Genomic DNA, 23,088 nt, shown 5'->3' with positions numbered 1-23,088 from the left:
AGAATGCGGTTTCATACTCTACATTTCTCCCCCGACTCTTCTCCGATGACGTGGAACGCGTTAGCGAATTTCATTTTTTCCTGTTCTTTGAAATTTTTTTTCTATTTAAATGGAGTTACTTGGAAAGAGTTTAAATGATAATTGGTGAATGCAAGTTTAAAGAATATAGAGAAGTTGAATTGAATTAGACAGAAAAAAAGAAAGTTACCAAAATCATGAATTTGGAGAAAATGAAGGAATTTAATTCGGCGTTATACAAATAATTGCCGAGTTGGAGATTGTAAAGTACACTTACCGAACAGATTTTTTTGACTGTTTTGGATGAGAAAAAGATTAAAGAAATTAAACAAATAATGATTAAAATTACACTTGGTTTGTTACTGGAAATGAAGAACTATTAAAGGATAAAGACTGTGGTTACTATCAATTTATGTAGAATGAAGGATTTTATTTCGTGGCTTGATCAATATACTTCCAACTCCTCGGGGCTCCCAACCGCCATGTAATACGCTTTAATTTTTTCAAGAATTAGATTTTCTCTTTACTTCTTTAGAATCACAAGAGAATATTACGAACATTAATGTGTTTTCATTTCATCCAAAATGTACATCAAAAACGAAACAAAGCAAGACATTCTTTTGTTTTGGTTTAAATGAATTTTATTGATAAATCTTGATATTGACAAAGAAAGGAAATTTTCACCCCCCCCCCCCCCTCCTCTAGTTGAAATGCTTGTATAATTCCTACATCCTCTTTCATTAAAACACACGTTTCCTGTAGCTCCAATCCTTCATTAGTTTTGATCCAAAATTAAATGGTGGATAAAAGTTATAAATAGTGCCCAAAAAACTACCATACAAAATTGCTTAAAAATATTCTGTTTTGGCTGCTTTTTTCTTTTTAACCTTTGTCCAAGATCTTTTGAAATTAATTCAATACATGTCCGCTAATGAAAGCTATCCAGTGTTTGAAATATATTTGTGAATCCAAGGTTCCCTTTAAATTTAACTGCTGATATCAATTGTAGTTTGCAATATTCTGGTAAGCTCTTTGAACTCCTTTACAATATTTCCCCCCTTGGGCAAAAAACTTCTTGAAATGCTTAGAAACTGAAGAGAGCTTGGTGAGTTCATGTTTGCCTATTTAGTAGAAAAGTTTTTTTATTAAAGTATGTTTTTTAGTAAAAATGTTTTAATTGATTAAAATTTTATTAAGATTTCGAAGATTTTTCCTTTATTCGTAGGCAAGATTTGACAACATTTTACAAAAGCACAGCCTCAAGAAAGTAGAAGCTGCTCAAGATTCGTGTTTTAATTTTTCATTCCTGCAGGAGTAGATAGTAATGAAAACCGATCTCCTGGAATCGCTTTTGGTGAGGACGAACGACTGTAGATTCGGTTAATTTTTCATTGAGATTTGCTCGTGTTATTTCTCAGCTTCCTTTATGGTACCCTTGAACAGTATTTCTACATTGCTTTTCGGTCGGGACTCCGAAAGTTGCGCTAGGACCGCCATATTATTATCTACATGATGTTTATTCGCCCTTCCATTTTCGATCCGCAGTATTTCTCTTTTTAATTTTTGAATATTTAATCAATATTTTTAATCAATGTAACAGTGTAAGTATTTATGTATTATATATCGTGATGTAGGGCTTTATTGTCAAGTTTTTTTTTTTAGTTTTCATTGCTTTTTATTTAATTTCTATATATAAATACTTCATTATATTTTCTCTAAATAATTACTATATGCTTGTTTTTTGTAAAATATATTACCAAATAATTGTGTTCTTCAATTATTGGTTACATTTTTTATATGAACGCATAGAATGTCAAAATTATATTTTTTTAGTGAAATTATGATTTTACCATTTTTTTGGCTGTAAATTAAACAATTAAAAGAGCGAAAAAAAGATATTTTGTTAGTTTTTTTACCTCTTATGTTATAAGAATTATAAAAAAATTGGTTTTGGTACAGTGGGAATTTTTTATTTTTTTAAGGTTAGTATGGCTCTTAGGAGTAGTTTATGGTTATTTATTTGTTGGCTCGCTAAGGGGTGAAGATAAAAAATAGGTCTATTTATTATGTTTTGTAATCCTTTTAACTTATTTTTAATTTTAATAACATTTTCCTTACATAATTTCTGAGAAATTTCCCACGTACAAGATTCCTGTAAATATATGGTTAAGGGTTATAGTTTACATTCCATCTTCTGTCTCCACAGAATTTAATATTCCTTGTATATTTTCTGGCATGAATGTGTTAAGTTAAAATTAAAGATATGTAACTATCCCATTCTTTATGTCTTAAAGAAAAATGATGCACCGTGTTGGAAAAAATGTACATTCAAGATAATTTTAGGATCTACTATTAGTCAAAAAGTCCCGTACAAGTTGAAATTCAAAGTCTTACTAAAGGTTTTTATTGTTTGTTAAAACATTTATTTTGGTGTTTGCAGGAACTAACCAATCTTCCCTGTATTTTTATATTTAGTGAATTCTGCCTGAAGTATCGGAAAAAGGTCGGAAGTGTTTAATAAAGGCATTTGGTAAGTTTAGAATTATTAAATTAGTTATAGCAGGTGTTTGAGTTCTGAAACCACGCCGAGCAGTAATTTACAGCTGTCTTAATGAACTGACTTCCACCACTTTTTCTATATCTTTCCTCCATAATTTGGCCTCTCCGAATCAATTTAAAATTATTTTTCAATTTTGAACAAATGCCCTTAAAGGGCCCAAATTTGAGGGGCAGAGGTACTTTTTGGGGAATTTTCAAATGTAAACATAGGTCCGTGTGATACATCAATTTGAAGCTTCTAATTACACAGAACATTTTGGTGCAAAAAAAAGTTAATTATCTTTAGCCCTTAATGTACAGGGTATAACCAACATGATTTGAAATAGGACTTTAAAATAAAGTACCGTATTTACCCTACTTACAATACAGAAACAGCTCCTGGATTTTTTTTCTAACTTGCTATTGACACTAATTTTTCAATGAAAATATTGTGGTATCGGGCATTTGATTCACTGATTTTCTAAATTTCAAAAATATTCAAAATTTAAGAATAACAAAAAAATCTTAACACTCCATCACCCTCAAAGCGGATTCTTAAATAGCAAACATATAAAACAGTCTTAATAAACACATAAAAGGTCTTATTAAAAACAAACATTTTTTGTATTTAAACTTTTTTTCCTAACTCTTGACTGTTTCGATAAAATGGCAGCCGGAAAAAACTTGAATTACGTAAGTCTGTTTACAAAAATGTAACCATAATTATTTTTTTATTTGAACAAAACAGTTTTTTGTTGATTAACACTCCAGTGGTCACGGCGGTATTCTTATTAGTTTGTTTTTATCGCCCTTGTCAGTTGGCCATCATCTGTTGAGCCTTGGGTGGCTCAGTACCTTACTCCTCTACTCCTCAACAATCCTGTCAGTGTAATTTCCAACCCTGTTGTAAGTGCGGTTCTTGTCTTTATATAATGTTTTACTAGAGTTTGTCCGCGCGGGCTGGAGTAAAATAGTTACCCCCGCGCGACCACATCGCGTGATAACTGGATTTTTTCAAGTGATTGTGAAATAACTCACAGTAGTATTTTGTTTATATTTCTAACTTTGTAACTGATTGACCGAAAAGTGAACGGAGAACAGTTACGTTTGTGGGTTAGAAGAGAACAGAAAGTGATGGTGAGAGTGTTTTGGTCCATAGAAGGACCCAGACTGAAGCTGAAGAAGGACAATATTAAAACAAATATTCAAAGATCATACCGAAAGAACAATGTAAGGAAGTGATTTTAGAACAAGAATTTCTGTGGTGATGACGTGTGTTCGAAATAACTTGTTTGCTGAAGATATGGAGCAGGAAAATGGAGGAGTTGTGGAAGCAGGCCTTTTAGGACAATCGTGAGTTTTTATATTGGGTAAAGATAGAGGAAACTTAGGGTTTGGTACATAGAGCCACATTATGGCTAGTACATATCACACTTCAATCCCACAATAATAATTACCTTCATTTTCACCTGGCCTGGTCCTACAGGAATATATATGCAAAAAAACGCGGAAAACACACATACAGTTCCCACTTGAATGCATTTTTTCGATCAAGAAATTATAGACACAGAATAGTTACATACACCCAATATATACATTTGAGAAAATCATGCGCAAAATTTGGACGAATACAGGATGCAAAACCTACTGATGTGTGAGAAATTAGAGCCTTCTTAGGTATAGGTTTTTAATGGCAGAGTTATAAAATCAAGTAAGAAGAAACTCAATAGAAATTTTCAATATGAAAAAACGGTACGGCGGTGTTGAAGCTGTATAGACGTTACAATGAGTGAAACACAGGTTTAGGTTTTTGAGGCGCTGTTTGCGTGTTTCGATTATTTTTAGATGATGTGCGCACTACGAGAACAGCGCCAGTCCCTTGATTAAGCTAGCAGCTTTTAGGGAAGTGTTTGAAAATGTTTGTTAACGAACTCTAAAAATGCTTTCAAACCATCGGAACTACCTGACAATCAATGAACAACTTAGTGGCGTTTCATGGAAACTGTTCATTTCCGCCAATATATTCCATTGAAAGCTGCAAAATATGGTTTGAAGATTTTTGCACTTTTATCTTCTTCAAATTTCTATACAAGAAACCTATAAGTTAACGTTAGGTGACCAAGGCCCTGTCGGGCCAATGAAAAAAAGTAACAAGCCTTATGACGTAGTAATGCGCCTGGTTGAACCATTGTCTGGCACAAAAGAGAAACATAACAGCCGACAACTGGTTTTTTCTTCTATTACCATTGGCTCTTGAACCTTCTTGAAAATAAAATAAACAACTTACTGTCCATAGGTACCTGTAAGGGGTAACACACGAAGAAGATCAGCAAATTTTTCCTTAGCTGACTAGACAGTGAAGTATATAGTAGCCTTTTTGGCCTACTATGAGAAAGGCCAACTTTGGTCTCTTATGTGCCCAAAAAAAAAGTAAAGCTGTCATTGCTTTGGTCACAGTGCAATCAAATCGGTGAAATTGATCCTAACAAGCCTACGAGAAGAGGAAGCCATATGATTAATAACTGATTGTTAACAATACTAAATTTGGAGTTGATTATACTTGATAAGATGTGCCACCACAATATGACACAGCCGAAACTCCTAGAAGATGGCATTGACTCTGTTTGTTTTTTCATACTGCTGAATGTTCAGTGGTGTAAATGCAATAAACATTTTCTGGTAAAATAACAACAACCAAAATGTAAGTCCGAAGAGAAATAATTGTCAACTTTGGCGTTGTAGTTGATGAAACCAGCTGTTTCATCGCCGAATGAATCTTTGACGCATACTCGAAACAACTCAGACAGATGTAAACTCTTTTTGGAATAGAAGATTCAGAGGGACCTCCATACAGAAGAGAGAGGACCAGCAACTAGTGGCAGATGGTGTAGATTTGTCCAAGAGCATCTGATAAAAAACAAGAAGAGTTGTGACAAGTGCCATCGTCGTGTGCGCCAAAATCATCTCAGAATGTTTGCGATCAATGTTTTTCAATTAACAATGTACATAAACAGATTTAATGATGAGTAAATAAGTTTTCAGCTTTTAATATTGCATTTATTTGTATTGTAATTTCATAAATACTCAATTTATTGATATCTAAAATTTTAACCAATACAAAACAGCTCTTTTAATTTTTTTTCTAAAAAACGTTTGTAGTTTGACACTATGACTTCAAGATTTTTTATTGAGACCAACCCCTAAATAATGTTAAAAGTGCAAATTCGTTACATGTTTAATAAAGTTTAATAAATTTGTGTAAGATATTGCAGTTTTATTTCGGCTAAAAACTCAATTAGCACCATGTATTGGGTTTATGCGGTCACCTTGACTTCACTATATTGGTATTTAACGTTTGTCAATGTTGCAAGTTTTAGAAAGCTATATATTACTATATAAAGCTTTATATATGAAATATAAACATAGTAAGTCCTTAAGCAAAATTAACTAGTTTACTTATGTGGATTCCAGTCAATTTATACATAAACAATATCTAAGAACACCTTACTCACAACAGCATTCAGTAAAATCAATATATCGAAAAAATCACTCCAAGTTGGATGCTATAATTCGGATGTTAACAGCAATTGTCGATATACATGAAACAAAATATATCATCTTGGTCCTGCCTAAAAAATTTTTAAAACTATCATTATATGTCAAATATTATTTGGGGTAATAAATTACCCCCGCGCTGACCACTCTGTTCACGTTGTGGGGCGCAACCACTGGAGTGTTAAATAAACAGAATTTGTTATGAAATCAGTACCAAAATTCAAAACGTTTTATTTTTCCAATGTGGCCCAATATTTGTTTTTAGTAGTTTCATGTTTATCTTTTAATAGATCAATAGATTCATGTATGCACATAATACCAAATCGGCCACTAATATTATTGAGTTATTGGATCTAAATAGTTTTTGGGAGGCATAAATCATTGAACTAATATATTTTTCTTTCTCTGTAACCAAATTTAAAAAAAATAATCAATCATTCTAACAATGAATATTTTGCTTATTTTTTCATGGATACCAAATAAATTTAAAATTCTGTATTATTAAATTATTTCCGTGGTAACTAGGTTCTTTTATTTTAAAGCTTGAGCTTGCTGCACCGTGTTTTAAGAGCTCTTGTACTTTAAAAAACAAATCGCGGTTTCAATCTAGTTTAAAGGTCAAAAGGGGTCAAAAGCAAGTTCAGAGGTACACTACGAGGAGTTTATCCACCAGTTGAACGAGAGTTCTAACGAAGAGTAGAGAAAACTCCGCAGCAGTTCGCCAATCTTTTGCTAGAGACAGCCTTCGTCTTCATGAAGAAAAGAGGAAATCAACCCAAAGTCCCCAACCACCAGGACTTTCTTGAAGAGCCCAGCAGAGTATACAACAAGAAGGTTTCAAACTTCCGAAAGGTCCGAAACGGCTTCGAAAGAGCTCCTTCTTTGAACACACTAGTCATCAAGGAGTCCCTCCACATCCCGCGATGTGAACTCCAACAGGACAGGCGCCCCAGAAGAGTCTAATGGAAGATTTTTCACGCTTTCTTCTACTTGAAACTAACTTCGGGAAACTCCGAGTCTCCAGTCTAACTTCCCGCGTCCTAAAAGAAAAGCGTCCGGAAGTTCCTTACAATCTTCACTTCTTGCATCCTGACATTCCTCTTTGGAATCATCTGCAGCCAATCTATCTTGAGTATACTATTGGAATGGGGGGCACGCGTGTTTGGTATAAACCATACTGGAGCGGTATGATGGACAAAACAGATGGATGAGATCGGCGCTAACACTAAACGTCGCGATGGACGGGGCGGCGTAGACATGGGGGTAGACACTCACCCTCAACACTACCCCTACTTCGAGACACACCGACACACCAACTACCATACCCACCAAAACTTGTATGAAAATGAAGACATTGGTGAAGATTTTAACTACTCTACATTATTGTTTCCTGTAAGCAATTTTAAATTTTGTGTAATAAAACGCTTATTGTCTATTTTGTGGCTCGTTATAAATTTTGAGGTGAATCTAGAATAAACACTGGGTAAATAGTGCATATTGGCAACACTAGTGAAATTTATGAATCTAAGTGCGATCAACCTTATAGAATATCGTCGAAAAAAAATTCAAATACTTAGAATGTTAAAGAAAATTTTTCAAATACAAAAACATAACACATCAAAACTATATAATATTTAATCTTTTAAAACATTAGTGACATATAATTAGAAAGGCCAACTAAGGTTATTTCTGGTGTGGGCCACAGAAAAGCCATTGGCAATACAATTATTTTTTCCAAACACAATTTGTAACTGAATCGGTCATATTCAAAAACAACATGTAACATTTTTTTTTAATTTCACTTTTTATATTTTTTTTTGTTCTATTTTGAGTAGGGGAACAATTCCGTGCAGAAATGACCATGTTGCTTATTGAGCTTTTTCCTGTTAAATTGGATTCAGAATAAATTTCGTTCCTGCAGAAACTACACAAGTGAATGCACATATGTTGATTTTCGGTACTAAATACGATTTTCTCTGCCTCTTGTTGTAATTTATACAGTGTATATAAAACTTCATCAGTGTTATAAAAAGGGTGACTTGTAAGATATTTGTTTAGATTATTTAAACAAAATATTTACATATCTTCTTATTTTGATAATATTTGGTAATTTTTATAAAAAGTACTACCAATTACCAATATAGGTTGATTTCTAATAAAAAATTCCAATTAGGTCCGTTGTTATAACAAGCAAACAATTTTGAGTGTTGTAATGATGATGATTTGAGTTTACTGCTGTACTTTGACTCTTGGATTGTCCTGAATCTAATATAGTTTGATAAATATACAAGCCATATTTGATCACGGTGCCATGTTCAACAAAAGCATCCCTCACAGAGTCATCCTACTAAGTATTAGCATATACGAATTGGCTTTATTTGCATTATAAAATTTTATCTAGTTTGGACGTTATAAGTAAGTTATCCATAGACAAGCAACACCATAGGCTATACAATACTGTATTAGAGAGAAATATGTTTTTTCATTGCAAACATCAGAACTCCTCCTAAAAACACTCAGGAGATAAGAACTAAAAAAAAAAAAATCCCACACACAAATTGATAAGGTACATTATTCTGTACAAGTGTCATTGCCAAAATGAAATTCTTGAACATAGTAAATTGTTTCATTAATTTGTAATCATTCATTTTAAGATAATTCTCAATCTGGCACATAAACTGTAATGGCACAAGTTTTTAAAAACACCATTTAATGTAACATAGCTATGGTGGAAGGTTCCTATTTCAATGTGAAATGTTAACTATACCAAATTCACCTTCTGGTAAATGCAGCATCTGATCTGATTCTGACACTATCACCGACTAAACTACCTGGAATCTAGAGGCCCACTTCCATCTGGAAGTCCAACAAATATTGGTGGCTTCTAGATTCCAGAAAGCCATGTAACAGTATCAAGATTTCAGAAACTGCACTAAGCTGGAAGGTGAACTGCAGCTAGCTATAGTCCCAACATAATTGCAACCATTTATGTGTTTTCAAAAGTAATATTTACAGCTATGACAATACCTTAAATGCAGAATGGTTACACATCATTTTACTCGTACTTATAAAAACTATTTTGTGAATTTTATATGTTTTCTGTCTGTTTGAAAAATACTTTTTAACTGTATGTAGTACCTATATTGGGTTTAAAAAATATAATTAAAAAACTTAAAAAAATTTGAAGTAAATTTATGATTTACGAGTGAATTTAAGTAATGCTATGTCAGTAATGTCACAACCCCTTAAACAATACACATCTTCTCCGGTTAATATTATAGTACTAAGTTTTCATTAAGATAGACTTATCATATTTAGTAATCACAAACTGATAGTAGTAATACACGAAATTTAAATTGATGTATCCACACGACCCATGTTTACATTTGAAAATTCCCAAAAACAACCCCTAACCCCCTCAAATAATGGGCCCTTTAGGGGCATTATTTTCAAAATTTAAAATAATTTTAACGGATTTGAGAGGCCAAATTAATGTGAGAAAAGAGATATAAAAAGTTTGGAAGTCCAGTTATTAAGACAGCTAGTAAATATTGCACGTGGTCCAGACTCACCCTGTACTAAATTGGAGCCATGGTATATAGAACCTCAATAAACCAAAATTTTGTATTCATTATTAATGTAATGTTTTCAAGATTTAAATGTAAATTCCTAAATATATTGAGTTTTCACCCCTAATTTTTGATAACTGTAAACGTCTATCGAATTTTCACTGTTAGTTCCAACAAACTGAAGTACGTACCCTATTTTTCAGTTGAACACCGGGCACTCCTTTGTTATCAGTTGTTCGCCATGTGAATCACCACTCCAGCCCAGTTTGATTGGATGTTTACAGTGATAGAAGTTAGTATTAAGTTAGTTCAGTGAACCTTGCACATGAGCTTTTTGCAACTGTGACAATAAACATGTAAAAGTACGATGGCAAACATTGTATTCATATTAAATTTTTTCTAAATTATTACTTTAATGTTTCCATTTATACTTTCTTGGTTTATTATAATTTATAAATTTAAAATTAATAAAATACTTGTTATAATTTCTTACTACACATGTGTCCCGATAAAAGTATTCATAATCAAAGCCTAGATTGTTACTGTACATGTTGTGATTCCCTTTATATCAGAATGTCTGTTTGATTTTACTATTTAATATAATGAATAATATAACAACAATTGTAAACCATTAAATACAGAAATCTGCCCCAAACAACCATGATATATCGATCCTCATTATATCAAAAATTCTCAATATACCGAAGTTTTGTAATTTAATCTTGAGTTTCGATATTGAATTCCACTATATATATATATATATATATATAAATATATATATTTATCTTTTATTGAAAGGGAGAATAAGTTTTTTGTAATTGGAGAATACAGTCATGTAATTTTAAAAAAAGATTAGTTGTGTTTTAGGAACACTGTATTTATGTACATATTAACAAGTAGTCTCTGATATTAATAGTTTAATTTGTTTATACCATAAAATGTTATTTTAGGTCAAGTGCAACTTAAGACATCCGCCAGGTAATGAGATATACAGAACGGACCATATCATTTTTTGAGATTGACGGAAGAAAAAACAAGTGTATGCACAGGAACTTGTGTTTGTTGCAAAACTTTTTTCTCGACCACAAGACATAGTACTATGACACAGACCCGTTCCTGTTTTACGTGATGACAGATCTCATTACAGAGGCTTCCCCATACGTCGGTTATTTTTTCCAAGGAGAAGGAGTCTAATGGATGATTATAATGTTGCCCTGCATTCTCACTATGCCTCCCTACCACGGAAAGGATATGGAAAACTTCTCCATAGAATATAGTGAGTACTGTTATAATCATTAGTGAGATGAAGATAAGACAAACATATCAGTTAAGTTAGTTTATGAGGTACAATTAATATATAAAAAAACCAATATTCATAATATATACAAAAGTACTAGATAAATGAACAGGTGTAAGAAAGAATTTGAGTGGTCCATGTAAGCCCTGACTTAGGGTAATCATTAGCTCTATGTTTTGTTTGAAAAAGTATATTGTTATTGTTTTTCCAGACCAGACCGATCCTACAAAATCAAGGTACTGACTGTACACGTTTTTGTATAGGGTTCATGATAAACCAATGTTTCCACAAAATAATTGGGAACTGAATGCTTATCGGCGGTACTCAATATAAAAACTTATGTTAATAATTATGAAATGTTTGATGATAATGATTAGGATATTATTTAGAATGTTTCTATAAATGGGAAATCTTGGTTTTGGTTTGCTTTGCAATGAGGTAATGAATGTCCCTAGGAAGAGCTATTTTCAGTGTAAATGTTATGACAGGATAAGATCTCATTCAGACAAATGTTAAATCCAATGTGTTGGTGGATTGTATTGCTAATCCACTCTGTAGAGAGTAAGTGTGTATAGGTTTAAGAACCAGAAGTAACAGTGTTTTTTTTGCTTTTTTTAATGAATTTTTACCTGCTCTCAAAACAATTTATATTGCTGGATTAAAAGTTATAAAAGTAAACAAGTCTTTTTTGAAAGCTGGCACACGTTAGTAAGCATTTTATTCAACATATTATTGAACAATTCATGGAAAAACTACATAAAGTATTTTGTCACACACAAAAGATCCATGTTACATAAGTTTTATAAAAGCTCAAAGGTAATACACTTTGTTAACATTTGGAAAATTGCCTTTAAATCCAGACATTTAAAGGGCCTTAAAACAAATACGGCCATTTCAATACCAAGTGACAGTGACGTAAATTCACCCAATTCCCCCCTAATGGGGGAACGAATCCACCAGGCCTCTAGATGGTGCCTGTTAGCTAGAGGACACTACCTTTAATTTACACCTGAGCTAAGAAGAGAGCGGTATAGTCCACACTTTGTAAGCCTCATGAGTGCAAAGTGCTAAAATTCATTTTATTGAACCGTTATCTTTAAATTAATTGAATTAATTTTTCTTTCCTTTTTAAGGCTATGAGCTGTCAAGATTTTTTGAAGGTAAAAACTGGGATCCCCCCGAAAAACACTATCAGATCTCGGACTGTTGTCGTACAGAAGCTATTGGGCACAAAAACCATCTTAGACAAACTGATAACCCCCAAGCCCACAGAGACAACGAAGAAACCGCAGATCACGATCAAGTAAGTTCCAATTACAACAGTCACTCATACAAACATGTAATACTGATACCGAATGGAAGAACACATCAAGTGGTTAAAAACTTAAAGGGAATTTGGGCTGTATCTAAATCCCAAGCTAATTTTGTCCATTTCGTAGGATCCATTTCGCCATCAACTTTTTGAATAACCTTGTAATCTATTACCATACAATTTCATCCCAAAAGTAATTCTCAATTCCTGTAAATGGCTCCATTTTCATTATGATGAATAAATGAAGTGTGAAATCCAATAAACAATGTTCCCTGAGTAATGGACCAAGACATAATAAATTGTCCCAGATAATACATAGATAAAAGACTCGAGCAGGCTTCATCAGGACTTTTTACAACCCATATTGGCAGTTAACCTAGAAATGCTGGGAAGCAGTGCATGTGCTACATGTGTGAGAGAACGAGTCCTCATATCCAAACTCAACAAAATAATATTTTGTTCTAATGGGTATATTTGTGCATTGAAAACTCCTCAGATTCTTTTCATTTACCATACAAATTCTCTGGACAATAAGAATTTTTCACTATTGTAAACCCATTGTGTTGTTGTTTTGTTTTTAGTGAAATTTGTGGAGGATGACAAGTATTAAGAAAGAAGAAGAGATAGCATCACTGCAGAAGTTGAATCTCATAAACTATTACAAGGTTCAGTACATAATAAACGATAAACCGGAAACAGTGACTCAGCACATGGCTGCAATGGCCAAACGCAAGATCAGTAAGAACCCTAAGTGTTTACACTGGTCGCCTAAAGACTGGTCCAAGCGTGCAGGTGGTGACGGGAAAGTGGGGATCTCTAGCATCTTCCCATCTGGTACAATATATTACAGCTGGACAAACGTATATTGTACAATAATTTTTGTGATACAACTGTTCACCGTACTGTGAATATTCTATATTCTAATGAAGTTTAATTATGTCTGCAATTTAATCGCTTTAAATCTAGTTGTAAAAATCACAGTTTAATTAATTATAGAAGGAAGAGTTTTGTCATTACCATGTAGATGTAGTCCAATGAGTAGTTATTATTTAAGTTAACAAGACTTTTTGTAGTATTCATTCAATTTTTTTTGTCAATATGAGAAATTGGAAAAGATGTTCAAGAACTCTTTCATTTTTCTATTTTTAAATATTCACATAGCTGGTGATCCCCCTCTAATTGTTTATGTATTTATATTATACATTATTAGGATATCCCATATATGTAGAAAAATGGTTTGTAGGTGTAACTATCAATAAAGCTCTATTTTCTTAACTGTTTTGCAGTTTTTTTTAAATGAATGACATTTAGATTTATTTTTAGTCAAGTAAGATCCATATTTTATGGCGTATTGTAATTTATTTATAATTAATTTTATTTTCCTATTCTTCATGGAGTTTTTATTATTATGTATCTTGATTTTAATTATTGGGGAGATATTTTCTAATTACATAGAGCTCTCTAGGATGAACCAAGGTACAATAATCTGAGCCTAAAGGGTAAATCAAGACAGTATAAAAACCAAAATCACAAACACAAAATTAGCGAATAACTCCTTAATAATCCTGTAATGAAGTGAATATTAGTTACTGCAGAGCCTCTTGTAGCCAGTTGACAGCCAACTATGTATGACAAGTAATGTGCAATATGAGTTGTTTGATGGAATCAATATGAAATGATCAATTATTAAAGCAAGTTTCCATATAATACATAGACTAGATATATTAATTTTTTAAAACGTTTTATTTAAAATATTGGATATTAATTTGTTTGATGCAGTAATTAGCATGCAACACAATGGTTTAAAACATAATAATCACAAGTAAAAAATAGTTTTTTGTTATTGCATTGACATGTTATAATTTGGATCATAATCATGAATCAATACAGCTTATGATATTTGAGTTTGAACAATATGCATAATAGTATATTTGTAAAATTGTTTTGGTAAAACATGTGTTGCAACATATTGATTGTAATAATTCAACAACAATACATTATAATATATTTTTTGTTATATATTGACTTATTAAAAATATTTTTTGTATCAAACCCCAGGTCAACTCATAATCAGTATAAAGTTTTATATTAAGTTAATCAATACTTCCTATATTTGTATGCATTTTTTGGTACAACATGTAAATTGCAACACATGAGTTAATATAACCAAAAAAGTACATACATTTGGTAATTTTTATTCTTGACCTATTTATTTGATGATTGGCGTCTTATCAAGAAAACTATCAATATAGGACTATTATATTGAATTGAGATCATTATTATTTACCATTTATAATTTATTTAACATGTATACATTTTTTTTCATACAATATATATCCACAATATCTGATATAACGAGCAAACAAGAGAAAACTATTTTGATAATATATTTTATGTTTCACTCCTTCATAAATAATTGGTACAAAAACAAACAGTACCAATACAGTTAATAATATTTAATTTAAAATAATGATCGATCATCGGTTCTAATTACCAGAATATAAACTGATGATATGATTCAACTCATAATAAAAACAAGCACATAATATATAATAATATTTTTGTACCTTCTTTTAGTCAGTATCAGCTTTAGTGGCTAACATATATTCACTCCTGTTTGCTAGTCAAAATACATGATGATAACCTACCCATTTCATGAAAGCAACTCTTCAATTTTAGTCATAAAAATCCCAATCAAATAAGTTAAAGAAAATGTTAAGGTAATAATAGTTCCCTGATTTTTTGACTTAAAGCACAAAAACTGAAGTTTACAGATATAGTTAACAGTTATTTGAAAAAAATAACTCAAAATTCATGGCTCAAGTACACTTCATTGATTAATCCTTGAAGTGCTACTAGGCCTATTGTTTAAGTGTCAATGTCACATATGTGATGCAATAACATTTTTTTGTCTATTCAAGTGGAAATCAAATTCAAGTATTGCAAGGAGAAAGAATCATGGTTAACATGAACACTGGGTTTGTTTGGTTTATTTTAATTTTTAGTTTCCTCTACGCTAGTTTCCAGGATTGAATTGTTTTTAACACTTAACGTAATACAAGGACTATCCAAAAAGTAATCGCTATTTGGTTACGTATTTGTAAAATAATATTTTATCTATTTTTCTACATAATTACTATTAATATTAAAGCCCTTTATCATACGAGGCAGGGTTTCAAAAAGTATCAGGAATTTTAATTTATTTGTTACATAATGTTGTCATCTTCAAAATAGCCTCCATTAGATATTATGCACATAAGCCAGCGCTTCTTTCCAGTCTTCGAAACACTCTCAAATTTTATCTTGGGAAGCCTTTATTTAGCCTCTTTCACAATGCAACTTTTTAAATGTCATCTGTGCTTTAAAAACTGAAGGCCCTGCTCACCCGCGCCAACGCCGCCTGCCCCCCCCTTTAAAGATTCTTCTTATTTTTGAAATAAGGTCCACGTGGAGCCCGTGTCCGAGAATATGGAGGCTGGGCATCGTTACAGTACTGCTTTTGGCCAAAACATTCACCAACAACCAATGGAAGTTAGAGCAAGTTCATTGTCATGGTGCAAGTGCTATGAGTTGTTTTCACAAAAATCCGTCATTTTTTCAGATTCTCCATGAAAGCCGGCATTACAACTTGCAGGTATTACTCCTTATTGATCTTTTGAACCTTATGGCAAGAATTCATGATGCACTATGCCATTAAAATTAACAGACACAGTGAGTCACGTTTGAACTGCAACTTTTTTCAAGCCTTTTAGGTATTGGCGTTGCCAGAAATGCTTCCTACTGGAATGATTGAGCCTGTATCTACATAATATCCCCGTAAACCCATGTCCTTATCACTGTTTTATTCTGTGATATAATTCTGCCATCATCTTTGACTTCATTTAGTGACATCCTGAACAACTTCCATTCGTGGCAGTTTTTTGTTCAAAATTCAGCAAATTTTGGAACAAATTGTGTTGTCACATGTTTTTCATAACCCAAAACATTAAAAAATTTTAACGGTATGAGCAAGGTTGATATGCCCATATGATCAGCGATTTGCTGGATTGTAATATGGCGGTAGTTCATAACCATTTCTTCTTCTACTTTTTTTCACGTTTGTATTGGTAAGTTGATGTGCCTTAAATACCTAAGTCCATAAAACATGTGATCTTAGCAACTTCTTTTTTAAAGTTTGTTTATTGACGTGTGAAAGGTTTGAAAGGATACAGGATTTTCGACATTTGCCATTGTTTTATAGATTATAAAAAGGTATAACACTTTCGAGGATTGGAATCTATCTCTTTGTTAGGTGAGGGAGTACTAAGACGTACAAAAATAACGAACAGAAAGAATAAAGAAGGAAAGAAAAGGGATTCAAAAAAGCTGCTTTTGGAGCCAGTCCAGGCGTTGTCATGCACAGGATGCAAGTTCCCGAGCACAGATCACAACTACAAGGTTCACAATCACACATCACACTAGCCAGACTACAGTGGGATGATACTAACAAAGAATGGCGATGTCGCTCTCATCAGCACTTGCCTAATGACTTTTTTTAACACAACCTCTATCTTTTGACTAACTTAAGGAATTCCGCGGAAAAAAAGGTTTAAAGAAATTCTGCCACCCCACACTATTAGCCAACCAGTTGGCAGTGTCTTTGAGTTTAATCATCAAAAAGCTTATATGCCAGCCACTACTTATGTTCCATAAAGAGATGATAAACATCAGACCTAAGTCCTCTTCTGTAGGGTGGATAGACAAAAAATTCCCATTTAAATATTCTTGCAGAAAGTCTGTAGTTTGCTGAGAAGAAATGAGGCCGAGCATTGTTTGTACAGAAAAATTACACTGGAAGTCAGTAAATCCATTGTGGTTATGGATGGTGGGTTGTTCATATTCTATAAAATCTACAAATACCATCCCTTTATTGCAACCCTAACACTGTTTCCCATGAGCATATCCTTGCCCAGAAAAGGTCTTGCTTGACATTTTGGTTTTCTAGGGAAGAACTAAGGTCTCAAAGTTCTGATGATTTGCTCTTTAGTTCAGGATTCATCATACTAATCCATGTTCATCACAAGTCATGATCCATGAAGGAATGACTTGCCCTCATTTATATATATGGTAACATTTTGTAATTTTGTTAAGCCAATTACAAAGCAGACACAATTTGCTGTGTTTTGTGACCTTTCACAGTACTTAAGGAAACCTAGACCTCTCACTTGCCACCATTTCAAGGTCCTATGAAATTTTTGAAACTATCTAAATGCTATGGAGATTGTAAACTTTAATATTCTAAACCTGTTTTTTGCTAATCGTGTGAACAAGTTCATCAATACACGATAGCCTGCGACTCTTTTCTTCATCAAGGATGTTTGTTTCATCCATTTTTTATAACAAACTTCTTTTCTCATAACGATTGGCCCATAAACACACAAAGTTCCTTAGAATAGCTGCTACTGAATATTGGCTTTGCTGTAGAAACCAAACTACAACACCACTTCACAGTTTGCATGCGCTAAACTGCGAAACACATTTTTGCAAAGCTGTAGATCTTTGGTAGTTTGGACATGGTGGTGAATTTTCCCAGGAGGACCCTGATAGTTGTTTTCCGGCGTTGTAGAACTGCTGAAGTTTGTTAGACTGGTGGGCCTCATGGTGTGCTTTCCTCCGGGGTGCGCAAAAAGCCTTGAGGTCTTAAGTTAATGTCAGTAGGCCGCCTAAGGGGTGGGTGGGGAGAAATAAAGCTGTAGAAAATGAAAGAGTGCTTGGATGACTTTCTAACTGCCACGTTTAAATGCACGACAGTGGGTGTGAGAGAGAGTTTTATCTCAACTATACCAGCGCAGCAAGCAAATAGCGGTCACTTTTGGAATAGTCCTCGTAATTAGTATAACAACCAATAGTTGATAACACTAAAACAAGAATAATTTCCAATACTTTATATGAAATATTTTATAAATATATTTCTTAAGTAATTTAAAACTATATATATCTAAAATACAGATTTACAATGTTTTAAATAATGTACATGTTGGGTCATGTATTGCATTTTTTTCTTATACATTTGATGTTATATAACAAATTATAATTTGTAATTCGGAAGTTTGTTTAAAAAATTTTCATAGTTGGCATAAATATAGTTTTATACTATCTTGAACTATTACTGATAACTTTTTTGCTACGATGTACAAAGGTTTGTTTCATAAAAAGTAATAAAACTGGTCAGGTAAAGCAGTTTTACCGATCAGATGGGGACAAATAAGTTAAAATTCTTAAAAAACTTAAACTGAAATTGTGAATCACACCAAAGGCCATGCTATAAGACAGGCCCAATTGCTGATACTGTGACGCCACCGCAGTACGCGGCCGACCACTCCACTTCATTCAACAGGACTAAGTACACACTGTGGCCCTGAAAATTTTTTATATTATTATAAATTTTCTTATTATTACAATTGAAAATAAGTTAAATTCCCATACTTGTTATAGAACAATTTTTTGGAGTTTTCAAGAGTAGTTTTTTTTATTGAAATATGTTGTAATTTCTTCACATTGGATGCAAAGTGACATATATACATTATATAACCTTTATACAACAAAATTGGTTTGTAGCAGACAACTAATAATTTTATGAATTAAAGTTAAATCCTTATTATAATGATAATAAATTAACAAAAAATTTTTACTGCATGGTATAGCACACAAAAGAAATCATATTTTGAATTCAAAACCACAGGTTACAGTATTGTTGATAAATTTAGTTTGTCTGGAAATTCCTTGAAAACAAGCAGTAATCACCTCAACATTATTAAATTTACAGAAGTAAATTTATTATAATTTCAGTACCATTTTAGAAAGTAATTAAAGTTCTTTAAATTAGTAATAATCTCCCACTTCAGAACTTGGTGTATCCCATTGCTTGATGTTATTATCATGTTTTTTGGAACGTTCCTCATAATCAATCTATTTGTGAACTTTCCAGTTTCTCATCATTAGGTTTGTATATTTACATTTCATGTCCATTCCCAAAGCCTTTAGATTTTTAACAGTTGAATTGGTATAGTTATTTTGTAAATAACACTTATCCCAGCCTTCTGTTCAATCATTGATACTACTTGTAAATATTGTATGATAATCGTTGGTAATTACAAAGTAAATTATGTTTAGCATAATTAACTAATTTTAGTACTTTAGTGTCATTGGTGCACATTTGATGGCCAGTAAGTAATTAATTTTAAATGTTAAGTATACACTGTATGTTTAGGTTTATAAATTGATTATGTATGTTGCGCCTAAGATATAGTGTTTGATCAGTTTAGTTATTAACCCGAAGTGGCAAATGAAATATCTTCCCATATTTTATTAACTAAAAATGTGACTATTTAAAATTTATAGTACTATTTGTTTTGTTGTTCTTTTTCTAAATATATATTTTTATTATACTATTCAAAAAATATGTAAGATACATACGCATAGGCAAATTATTTTAATATAATTATTTTTTAATCTAATTTTAACATCAATCAATAATAAATCTTTTTATACCATAATGATTTTACCCTATAGAAACCATTGTAAAATATAAATAGCCATTTAATCTTTCTGTAAAATTATAAAAATTGTTTCTAAACTCATAATTACATTAAATTTTTTATGTAATAGAATCTTTTATGTATTTTTTTTGACAAAATGTTATTTGATACCTTGGAGACAATAGACATAACATTGTGTACTGAACATTGACTGTATAAATTGCATCCTGCTTTCCTCTACTCAATGTAACAGGGTTGTGTTAAATACTACTGAAATTTCATCCCACTACCTCCATGTTCCGGTGAATAATTATTGATCAAGTAATGATGCATACTTTGATGGGCTGCAAGTGTCACAGATTTATTTACTTACCTCCCCATTGAAAGCTCTTATATAAAACCACCCCAGTACCTCTAGTACAGAATCATGTATGTGTAACAATGCTCACTGAGCTTCTGAAGTGCAATGGAGAGTATCTCAACCACATCACTCTTTTTTTCTTTTTTGTTAAGCAAGTGGAACCTTCAAAAGGTACAGGCGTCCCAGTAAGTGGGATTCTCACCCACTAAAGCCACTCTGCAGCCACGTCCGTGTAAGCACATCGGGCCTGTACAGCACCTGTACCCGTAGGTCCACTGACTGTAGAGGAAGCTCCAAGGGATATGGAAAAATCTCCCATTGTTCTGCAAACATGGCTGATTTAACTACAGCCAAGAAGAACAAAAAGTACTATCCAAATCCACCAAAGGGGCAATCGATCTTGCCTATTGTTATAAATAAGTTTCTCCAAACTTCAATCCCATAACTCAATTTGTTCTCAATATATCCCCTAAGTGTTGCTAATTAATCAACCAATTCTCCATGACAAGGACATGGTCTCATAATCTAACTAGATCTTGCCCTATTCATATTTAATGGTTTCATTCAATTTCAAGTCTATAGCTCTGTTTGATCTTGAGATATCGTCCCTGATTAATAGGCGTCGATAAATGCTCAGTTAAATCCCATAGAATCCCATTGAATTTTTGATAATTAATAATTACCTTTTCTGATTGTATCTTAATTCTTTTTTTGAATAAATTGTATTAAAATTCATAAATAAAAAGAAGAAAGAGAATTAATATTTAGGGCTGTAGAAAAGACTTTTAAAACATAGTTATTTCATACCAAAAGAAAAATGGAAAATTGCAACATGTGCAGCCAGTTCAGCAAAGGTTAGTAACCCACATTCTTGGTTTGAAACAAGCACACTCCACCTGGCTCTGGTTTTAAAATTAATTTTCTCTTTAAAGTAATTTCTACCTTTATTGGGAAAAAAACATTACAATCCATGACTTTGCCTTTGATTTATTATTGGTGAATATTTCTACTCCAGAAAATTTCTCTCTGCCAACCAAACAAAACTATGATTGCCGTCAGATACAGATCTAAGAGCTGGAGGTAAACCCTGTGAATCGCAGTCAAAAGTGGAATACAAAATGTATCTGTAACCAATTATTGTCCACCTAGCTAAACAAGTACCATTCAAGCAAGCCCTCAATGGGAGTCAGGATTGTGTAAGAAAGCCCCTAAATGTCACAAAAGAGTGATCCCCGTAATTTGCATCTGCCATATAAACATCAAGCATGATAGCAACAACATGTATTCTCGTGCAACAATAGACATTTAAGAAAAAGTGACTTTTACATATTGAGTGTTATTGATTTTTTTTTAATTGGAAGAACAAATATTCTATTATGTAGTGTTTGATTTTACTTTAGCAATTTTATGTTGGTTATTTGTAAATATCTTTCTGGAAAAGTATATCTAATAATAGTTTTCTATTATGAACGTATACGATTTTATCAGATAGTTTTTGTTGGTTATAAGATATTAATAATGGAATTAGTTTAATGTATTTTGTTTCTATTAGGTGCTGATATAAGTCTAAAATACCTTAACAAGCATTTTCTAAAACTTTTAAAATCCTGGAACATAATCAAAACAACGTATTATTGTCTGGTGAAATGTTAATGAAAATAATTATATGTAATTACATATAATTATGTTTGAAAATGTTCAGGTTGTACATACAGTTGTAAATGAAACAGCTTTAAATTAAAACATGTGCATAGCAAACATTGGCAGTTGGTAGGAGTAGTTGATATAGTAAAGGGTTTGTGGTGTAGAATAATAATCACAAATTTTTGAGTAATTTTAATTTATGTTGCAATATCTTTTCACGTTAAGGATGGCTATAATCAAGAATTTCTAAATTTACAACTGGAATTCTCAACTAGAAAATAAATATTTTCAAATAATACGTTTTTTAAAAATAAAACCCTTATTTATAATAAATTACTATAAGCAAAAATCTGTCATTTATTCAGCAATAGTGGTCACCCAAACACATAGCAATAATACTAATGTTTCATACTCGTTTTGGATCCCATATCAAGAACATCACTAGCTGTGTGGTGTTAAAGTAGTTTAGTTCCAAAAAAAATTACCTGCTTCATAGTGTATTGGATTTTCATTGCATCTTAGTTACTGGTGTTTGTTTTTCTTATGGTAAGAACAAGGATCGGAAATGCTCTTAGATCCATAATATTAATTGAGTAAAATTTGATTCATTAAATGTTTGCAAACTAAAAATTTAATGTTAATTTACTTGTTTAAAGAAATAGAATTCTGGTATGTAAACTTTGCAAACAGTGCCAAACCAATACAGGTTTTCACCGCAGTTAGAATGAATGTTTAACTGTAGATTACCGAGTTAACAAAATTAGTTTGTCTTCAATGTTAAATTGCTCACTTTTGTTGATTGTCTGGGTGTACAGTCTAAGTTATGTGTCTGCTTCTTAGTTAACTGTTTGCTTTGTGTAAACATTCAGTCAGTAAAGCCAATTAAAAATGTTCAATATTTAATATCCAGTATGAAGAATAATATCCAAAACTATCTATTTTACCAATATGAAAGATAAGTAAAGAAAATAACATTCAAGTCTTGAGCTCATTTAACCTTAACCAATTATAACATACTCGTAAGGGCAATGACTGTTGTCAAAATGAAAATTTAATTTCTTTTTTTTAAAATTCAATTTCCAAATTGTTGTGTTGATAAAATTTTATACAATTAGTAACAAAAAACAATGAGGTCTCTTGTCGAATCTTGTTTCACTTTGAATTAGGTTATTTTGAGAATTGTTATTACATTTATAATTTGTAAACTGAATCTATTGGTTTACCTGCTAGAAGCCACTTCGATTACAATAGAAACTTAGATCAATACATAAACGATT

The 23,088-nt window shown here is 32.1% G+C and overlaps 1 pseudogene; it reads left to right on the top strand.

Moving 5' to 3' along the window:
- Positions 1 to 2,458: 2,458 nt before the first annotated feature.
- On the top strand, positions 2,459 to 16,750 carry LOC124372894 (annotated as a pseudogene).
- Positions 16,751 to 23,088: the final 6,338 nt, after the last annotated feature.

Source organism: Homalodisca vitripennis, unplaced genomic scaffold (genome assembly GCF_021130785.1).
Source record: "Homalodisca vitripennis isolate AUS2020 unplaced genomic scaffold, UT_GWSS_2.1 ScUCBcl_4284;HRSCAF=10374, whole genome shotgun sequence".
Lineage (NCBI taxonomy): Eukaryota > Metazoa > Arthropoda > Insecta > Hemiptera > Cicadellidae > Homalodisca > Homalodisca vitripennis.
The sequence above is the reverse complement of the archived record's forward strand: the minus strand, read 5'-3'. Positions and strand labels throughout refer to the sequence as shown.